Consider the following 9,511-nt stretch of genomic DNA (forward strand, 5'->3'; position numbering starts at 1 on the left):
TTTCTCTTTGTTTGAAAAATACTTAATGGTTTTTTTTTTTTTTCAAGCAAAGAAATGGAATCAAAATATCATGCTCCCGCCGCCCCGATGAATGATGACCGTCTTGGAGTCTGCAATAGCATTATTAAGGTTAGTTATCAACAAGCTTGATAAAATCAACTTTTACAAAAACCTCTCTCATTTTTGCAAGAATACCGGGGAATTTTAATGCTATTTGGAGCCTTGTTTACAACATATTTATAGTCTCCAAAAAAATCTCTCCTTCTCTTTAGGCTTTTAGTACCACTTGGGAAGCAACGTAGAGTAATGGGAAGGGGGAAGTAATGGGAAGACAGCCTCCCCCTTGCCCCCTCCTCACTGCCCCTCCCTTCCCCTTGCCCCACCAATTGAGTATATTTTTGAGGACACTGTTTGATTAGCTACTTCAACTCAGATTCAGTTTAAGGAATACTTCTGGCTTTACAGTGTCTGAAATATAATAGGTGCTTTGAGTATATGTTTAAGTGTACATTGAAAGACAATGCAATATTTGGATCTAAATGGCTATGGTTGTCTCCCTCTTGTAAGTTACTAGCTCCTTCCAAGTTGCTACAGGCAGTCTCAAAAATTTACATTTAACTCAGGTTGTTCAAATGGCCTGAATGCCTTGGACATTTATCACTCATTTATATGAAGCCATAAAACTTATTCCCGAGAGGAAACTTTGCTCTGCTGTTTGGACACAGCAATAAAAACTTCACCATTAATGGGCTATAGGGCATAAGTTTAGCTTCATTATCTGTGCAACCCCAGCAGCATCAACTAGATTGCAGAAAGCACTGCGACTCTAAAACTCTTCCCATACGCAAAAAGAAATTATAATTTAAAAACTTTTACCAAGGATTTTATAAGATATACTATCGAAGTTACCTTACTGATAACTGATAACCAAAATAAGAGTTAATGGTGATCACTCTGGCTTTTTTTCCTGAAGGCATTTTCCTGACTATGGAGTCGGGAAAGAGAATCCAAGTAGAGCAAGGTAGACTATGAGGACACAGAGATTGGGGAGTCTAAGGCAGCTGGAATTCGTGTAGCAAAGGATGTAGAGGAGAAATTATTTTTTTAAAAAAGAAAAGAGCTCAAGAAGTCTTCATAGAAGTCCCCTTGAGTCTGTTTCTGAATACTAAGCTGAAATTCACAGGAGGAAACTTCACAAGGCTGGTTAAAGAATTACTGGGAAGCTATAAACTGAAAAATTACCAGAGCTCGTGCAGAGCAGGGAGACATTTGCGCTCCAACCAACTAAAGTAGAGAGACCTTGTTGAACACCGGAGGCACTTGGTAGAAACCCCAGGAGGATAATCCTTTAATGGTAGGATTAAATCCTTAACTAGCTCTAGAGTAAAGCCTAGCCTATCTCCACCCTAACAAAGCTTAAAAACAAGATTCAAAAGGATCAAGTCAATCTACAAGGAAGTTAACTTCAGAACAAGATGCAACACTCTTCAAAGAAAAACTTAAACATCCAGACATTTAAAACCTAAAATTCATATTGTCCAGCATCCAATAAAAAATTGCTAGGTATAGGAAGAAGCAGGGAAAGGTAATACATAAACTGGAAGACAAATGAATCAGTAGAAAAAGATCAAGAAATGATGGAATTCACAGATAAGGACTTTTAAGCACCTACATTAAATATGCTCATGGGTTTAAAGAAAACATGAATATGATGAGGAGAGAGATGGAAGCTATAAAAAGGATACAATTGGAACGTTTACACTGCAAAGTGCACTATCTGAAATGAAAAATTCACTGAATGGGCTTAAGAGTAGATTAGAGGGCTGGCCCCGTGGCTGAGTGGTTAAGTTCGCGCGCTCCGCTGCAGGCGGCCCAGTGTTTCGTTGGTTCGAATCCTGGGCGCGGACATGGCACTGCTCATCAAACCACGCTGAGGCAGCGTCCCACATGCCACAACTAGAAGGACCCACAACGAAGAATATACAACTATGTACCGGGGGGCTTTGGGGAGAAAAAGGAAAAAATAAATAAATAAATAAATAATCTTTAAAAAAAAAAAAAAAGAGTAGATTAGATACTACAGAAGAAAAGATCAATATATTTGAAGACATAGCATCAGAAATTATCTAAACTGAAGCACAGAGAAGAAAAAAAGACTGAATAAAATAGAGCCTCAGTGATCTGTAGAACAAGCAAATTTACATATGTGTAATTGGAGTTCCAGAAAGAGAAAGAAAGAAGGAAGAAAAAAATATTTGAAAAAAGAATGTCTGAAATTTTTCCAAATTAGATGAAACTATAAACTCATAGATCCAAGAAGCTCAACAAATCCCAAGAAAGATAAACACAAAGAATATTACACCAAAGCACATCTTAATCAAATTGCTGAAAACAAGTGATAAAGACAAAAATCTTTAAAGCTGGCAGAGAATAAAAGACAGTACTTACAGAGGAATAAGCTTAAGACTTCTCTTTAGACACAATTCAAGCTAGAAGAAAATGGGTTTCATAGTGCTAAAAGAAAAAAAGTCAACCTGGAATTCCATATTCATTGAAAATGTCCTTCAACAAAACAAAATGAAATAAAAACCTTTTAAACAGAAGTGGAAAAAATTTGTCACTGAAAGACGTGCATTACAAGAAATATGAAAGGAAGATTACACTAGATAGAAATCAGAAGAGTTAAATATGTAGATAAATATAAAATAATCTTTTCTCTTTTTAAAATTTCCTTAAAAATAATTGACTCTTTAAAGCAAAAACAGTAACAAGGTATTGTGAAGCTTATAAAATGTAAAAGTTAAAGGTGTGACAACGATAGCATGAAGCATGAGAGGGAGGAAACAGGAGTATACTGTTACAAGAGTCTTCGTTATATGTGAAATGGTACAATATTATTTGAAGGTAGACTGTGCTAAGTTAAGATGGATGCTGTAAATCCTAGAAAAAATACCAAAACAAAGAGGTACAGCTAATAAATTAGTAACAGAGATAAAATAGAATATTAAAAAATACTTAACGTACAAGATGGGAAAAAAAGAACATGGAACAGATGTAACAAATAGAAAACAAATAGAAAAATTGTAGACAATGCTAGCCGTTTCTTTAATTACATTAACTGTAAATGTCTAAATACCCCATTTAAATAGCAGATATTGTCAAATTAGATTTAAAAAAGGAAGACTCGATGCTATCTACAAAAAAAGGTATTTTAAATAGGAAGACTCAGATAGATTAAAAGGATGGAAAAAGTATAGACCAAGCCAACACTATTCATAAGAAAGCTGGAGAGGCTTTATTAATATCAGAGAAAATTGACTTCAGGACAAGGAATATTAGCAGAGATAATTGTCGAAGCTGGGTAATAGATATATGACAGTTGGTTATACTATTCTCTCCACTTTTGTATGTGCTTGACATTTTTCATAACAAAATACTAAAAATTGAAAGAGGAGAAATATATGTTAAAGAAAAGGTTTTATTTTTTCTGTGTAGATTGAATATACCCATCACTTGTTTCAGCTACCTATTTTGAAACAAAAATAGCTTTTTCTGTGGGTTTGCATTACCAGCCTCATACCATAGAGATCTACTCTTTCCTTTTTCTAATACTCTAATTTCTTTTATAATGATTATAATACTACGTTTTTGAAATAATGATATCTAGAAGTACTAGAGAAGGTTAATAATTCCCATGGTGAATATAGATATTAGGCTCTGGAAAGCTGTGGGTGGATTTCAGTTTTATTGAGTTTCCAGAGTTACTACATAATTGAAACACTATACATATTACAATTCACATTTTATAGCTATTTTTTCAAATACTCCAGAAGAGAAAAGAATGTTTTCCACTATTAACAGAATATTTTTCTTTTTTTTTTTTTTTGCAAAAAATAAAAGCAATTTGACAACTGCCAGATTGAAATTGGCATATATTTTACATGACAATAAAATATTTCACAGGGAATTGCTATAAATGGCATCTAGCCCAGAACAGAAAAGATTTAGTCATCTAACTTCCATCCTCTCTATTGTTATTTATCACCCTTACAAGAGTTTCATACAGTTTATCACAAATAGGTATTACTTCCACCCTCAGAGAAGGTTTTGTAGATAAGCCTCTAGCCATTATTTTCATATTCAGAAGTCAGAAAAATGTGTCTATATATATTCTTCTCTAATTCACTTCAGTCAATAAATTTCCATCGGAAACTGAAAGATAATATTAAATGGAATTTTACCAGATATACCATATTAAGCATATAGAATTTGTGTTATAAATTTGATATCTGATTTTTTATGGAACTATGCAAAGCACTTACACATTGTAATACACTAATGTTTATTTAGCAACTATCATGCGCCACTTACTTTCATGAACACTAACACAGTTGCATTTGTTTTAATTTATACTCTGTTTCAATAGAGATTTTAAAGTGGTTTAAAAGATACATCGAATATAAGTGGATGGCATATGTTTTCAAGCCAGGGAGTCTCTTAAAGTCTAAATCGGAACAGATAATTCATTCCCTTCCCTCTCAGTTGCTTACATTGCTCACGTCGGTCACAGTTCCAGCTCAAGCCCTGTGTGTCTACCTTCCCTCTTCCTGAAATGTTTTTCTCCCAGACAGCTACAAGGCTTGCTCCCTGACCTCCTTCAGGTCTTCGCTCAATTCTTCTTCGCAGTGAGGGTTCCCTGCCCCATATTTAAAACTATACCCTCCCCCACCCTGCTCTGATGCTCCCCACCTCCCTTCCTGCTTTATTTTGATCCGTAGCATTTATTGTCATATCTTTCACTTTTGCACTTAATCCTCTCTTTCATCTCCTCATCTCCACACTCCCTAAAACTAAGTTCTGTGAGCCAGGATTTGTCTGTTCTGTTCACTGCTCTATCCCAAGGACCTAGGACAGTGCCTGGCACTTATTTGGCACTCTATGCGTATTCGTTGAATCAATTAAGAGCAACCCCCCCAAAACTCCCCTAAAAAACCCTATATGAGAAACCCTATATATTAGATATTTCACAGTTAATCTTTACCAAACACTAGGAAATAAATATTTGTAATGTTTTTCCCAGCTTCCCTCCTTTTTTTTTTTTTTTTGAGGAAGATTAGCCCTGAGCTAACTACTGCCAATCTTCCTCTTTTTGCTCAGGAAGACTGGCCCTGAGCTAACATCCATGCCCATATTCCTCCACTTTTTTATATGTGGGACGCCTATCACAGCACGGCTTTTGCCAAGCATTGCCATGTCCGCACCCGGGATCGAACCAACGAACCCCAGGCCACCGAAAAGCAGAATGTACTAATTTAACTGCTGCACCACCAGGCTGGCCCCCCCCAGCTTCCCTCCTTTTAAGGTCACTCTCCTCCAACATGGTATGAAAGAGACACTTCTCTGGACCTCTATGCATTTGGCTCCTCATTGCCACCTGAAATTCCAAATCTACTGCCATTCCCACATGATGCTCTCATCTCCACACGAATACCAGGAAGAAGTGAATGTGGGGTGGCCTCACTCCCAACTGCTGGCTCTTTATTCCCCACTCACACACTAAGGCTCATAGAAGTTAAATTACTCATATAAGATCATAGAGCCAAGGTCTGAACTCATGTCTTACTCTACCATACTCTCCTTTCAGACTATAAAGTGCATATATAAACATACATTTGCCAACACATACATAACACAGGGAATCTAAGTTCTCAATGAGCTCGTATTTGTAGAGAAAAAAGAAATACATGAACTTATGATTTTATTTTTGATTAAAAAAATATGACAAAGATGATTGGAACTATGTTTTCCCCTTGACCTTGAAAGCAAAGATGATGTCCTGTTTTTGTTTATATCCCCAACACTAAGCACAGTGGTGGTGAGTGAAAAAGTAAATATTCAGGGCTAACCTCATGGCCGAGTGGTTAAGTTCACACGCTCTGCTGCAGCCGCCCAGGGTTTCACCAGTTTGAATCCTGGGCGCGGACATGGCACCGCTCATCAGGCCATGCTGAGGCGGCATCCCATATGCCACAACTAGAAGGACCCACAACTAAAAATACACAACTATGTACTGGGGAGGCTTTGGGAGAAAAAGGAAAAATAAAATCTTTAAAAAAAAAAGAAAAGAAAAGAAAAAGTAAACATTCATCCCCATGAATAGGAATTTACTTCTTAAATCATGAATATGGGAATACAAAGCACTCCTCTAAAATGAGGTTTTACCCTATGTGTGTGATGCAAGTTGGAAGTTGCCATAAGTATAAGAGGTATTGTGATATTTGGCAGATATTTAGCTTCACAAATAAATTAGCTGTAGATATTCAAAACAGTTCGTGGGATTCAGCCAAATGGTAAGTCTGGAGTAAAACAGACTATAAAGATGGAGAATTTGGTTACAGACACTGCTCTTTGGGCTGTGGAGAAAATCATCAGAGTCAACAAGCTAGTTTAAGATTCTGTAGGTGATTTCAAAAAGAAAGGGGATGATATAATGGTCCTTGGACAAAAAGTCATGTCAACCTGGAAATAATGCCTGGAAAATACCTGTTGAAGGAGAGGAAGGGCAGTGTGCCCAGGTGGGGTTTTATACCAGACCATGCTGGCAGGAGGCTAGAATGGGGTGGTAGGAGCTGCGGTAGGCAGAATAATGGTCCCTGAAGATGTCCACGTCCTAATGCCCAGAACCTGTGGAGACGTCACCCTATATGGCAAAAAGGACTTTGCAGGTGTGCTGAAGTTGAGGATCCTGAGATGGTGAGACTATCCTGGATTATCCAGGTGGGCCCAAGTGAAAGAGGGAAACAGGAGAGTCAGAGTTAGAGAAGGAGACGTGCCAACAGAAGCAGAGATTCCAGTGACATGCTTTGAAGACAGGAAAGGCCCACAGGCCAAGGAACACAGGCAGCCGCTAGGAGCTGGAAGAGGCCAGCAAACGGTCTCTCTTCTCAAGCCTCTAGGTGGAGCACAGCCCTGCTGACACACTGATTTTAATCCAGCAAGACTCATTTTGGACTAGTGACTCCTAGAACTTTAGGGTAATAAACTTGTATTGTTTTAAGCCACTAACTGTGAGAAAATTTGTTACAGCCATGATAGGAAACAGATACAGAAGTCCAGTTATCAGTCATTATCTCGGTCCAAAGAAATAATTTTTACAGAGGAAAAGGCTAACCAAGCAAAAGAATACATCACAAAGAATAAGATTAATACATTTGACTGTGTAAAATTTCCATACGTCCAAAGTAAAAGACAAATGACAAACTGAGAAAAATACCTGTGACGAATGTGACAGAGAGAGAAGAAATCATCTTAGTACTGAAAAAGAGCTTTATCAAATTAGAAGAAAATAGCACCCTGAGAAAGGTGGGCAGAGGACGGAAATAGATACTACCAGGAAGAATGCAAACGGGAATAAACATACGTTTAAAAAATCATCTCATTTTAAATGAAGAAATGCAAATGCAAACAAAACTGAGACAGCATTCTTAATTTACGAAACGGCAACAAACGTTTCTTCCTTAAATCACATTCAAAGTCAGCAAGAATTCCACCAGACTGTCAGTCTTAGGTAACGTGGTGAAAGTATTTTATTATGAGTTCTTTATGAAAAACATTCGCTAATATGTATTAAAAAGTGTTCGCAATCTGATCCAGTGACTCTATGTTTTTAAGGGATTGGGCTGGTGGCGTCTTTCTGCCCTCCACAGCACACCTCACCTGGCTCCTTCTCCACGTCGTTTATGGGTTAGATCCGGGGGCTCCCTTGGTGTCTAGTGTCTAGTTGAATTTAGCCAATGGGGCACTGAAAGGAGAAGAGAGGGCAAAAGCAGTGAGACTTGGGGGCATTGACTTCCCACCACCTGTGCCCTCCCTGCTGCCATGGTTCTGTGAGTGGCTTTGTTCCTCTCAGCCAGTGGTCCTCAAACTTCAGTGCATCAGGATCATCTGGGGGCCTTGTTTCTGATTCAGTAGGATGGGGTAGGGCCTGAGAATTTGCATTTCTAATAGGTTCCCAGGTGTGGCTGATGCTGCCAGTCCAAGGACCACACGCTGAGAAGCACAGCTGTAAGGCTGTGGTTGCCTGTGGGACGGCCCCCACTGCTCAGCTGAGGCTTGCTCTGTGCTCCAGGAACACTGCAGGAACACCCGCTTCTGCCTCCCATCCAGGCATAGTGAGGGGTTGTTTGCCAATCCTTGAGTACTTCCCCATTCCTTGTGGATTCCTTTAACCCTCCCCACCCTTCATTGAAGTCGCTTGACTTCAACATTTTGAATATGCCATCAGGTTCCTGCTAAAATCCTGGCTGATGTAGGGATTTATCCCAGGGAAATCATCAAAGATGCAGACACAGACTCAGGTGTAAGAATGTTCTTTGCAGAACGATTTACAATAGCAAAAACATTAGAAACAAGGTGCATGGTCAACAATAGGGGAAAGACGGAATATCACACAGTTACAAATGACCGACTGCATAGCTATATTGACTAGCCTGGGAAATGCTCATGATGCGATGTTTACATGAGAATAAGACATAAAACCATGCTTAGAGAATGCTCCCAATTTTGTAATTTATGTGAAGATGTGCTTGTATGAGGTTCAAATTGAGCTGAAATTGGAAAGAGAGAGTAGTTTCAATGACAATGACTACATACATAGAATTAATACCATGTTAAATATAATATAAATATTTATATTTAATTTAAATTCCATTATGTTGAATTAATAAAATTAAAATGTGCTTAAATATAAAGGAATAGGAATTATATGCTAGCAATGGAATTAATTCTTCATCACCACCTTTCTATACAGGCCCTTTGAAAAATCTGGACTCAGACAGATTTAATCCACAAATACTTACTGATTGCCTGTCCTCAAGGAAGTCACAGTCTCGGAGGGCACATAAGACACAAATAAACATGCAATGTGGAGTAATAGAAAGAACCCAACTTGGAATTAAAACACCAGAGTTTGAGTCTGGGTTTTGACACAGCCGCAATCAAGCAGTCCATGAAATCTTATGCAGGGTATGCAGGAGAACTCAAATTGTAAAGCTCAATTATCTAATCAGGGCATCATGAAAAGTTGCTTCATCAGAGTCTAAATGTTCTGTGACAGGCATAGCAAACACGTGTTTACCAAGTGGAGTTAACATTAGTCTATCCTTTTAATTCTTCTCCGCTTCAGAACAGACGTACACATTGTTCTCCCTGCATGTGCATAATTACAAAAGTTTTGGCATCTTGTTTACATTGAGAATGAAAATTAAAAAAACAGAGGGGATGGTTAAAACAGAGGTGGGATTATTCTTAGAGAGAAAATAGGCATCTTATCCCTGACTCTCAATTAGGGGGGGTTTCCACAAGACGAACTGGAAAGGCTGTTTAGGAATCTAGCTTATGGAAAACAAGTAATACCACATTTGTATAAGCCAGAGACAGAATGATTTTAAAAATCATACAACAGAAAGAAAGGCAACCCAATAATGGACTAACGGCATCAAACTGATAACGA

At 38.1% G+C, this 9,511-nt stretch overlaps 1 long non-coding RNA gene across 2 annotated transcripts in view; it reads right to left on the minus strand.

Moving 5' to 3' along the window:
- LOC111774021 (uncharacterized) overlaps window positions 1-9,511 on the minus strand; it is a 53,242-nt gene that overhangs the window by 16,286 nt on the left and 27,445 nt on the right. For both annotated transcript variants that reach the window (XR_011439805.1, XR_002808866.2), the window contains exon 2: window positions 7,717-7,801. This is a non-coding gene — a long non-coding RNA (uncharacterized lncRNA). The remainder of the gene's footprint in view (window positions 1-7,716; window positions 7,802-9,511) is intronic.

This window comes from Equus caballus, chromosome 6 (assembly GCF_041296265.1).
Source record: "Equus caballus isolate H_3958 breed thoroughbred chromosome 6, TB-T2T, whole genome shotgun sequence".
Classification (NCBI taxonomy): Eukaryota; Metazoa; Chordata; class Mammalia; order Perissodactyla; family Equidae; genus Equus; species Equus caballus.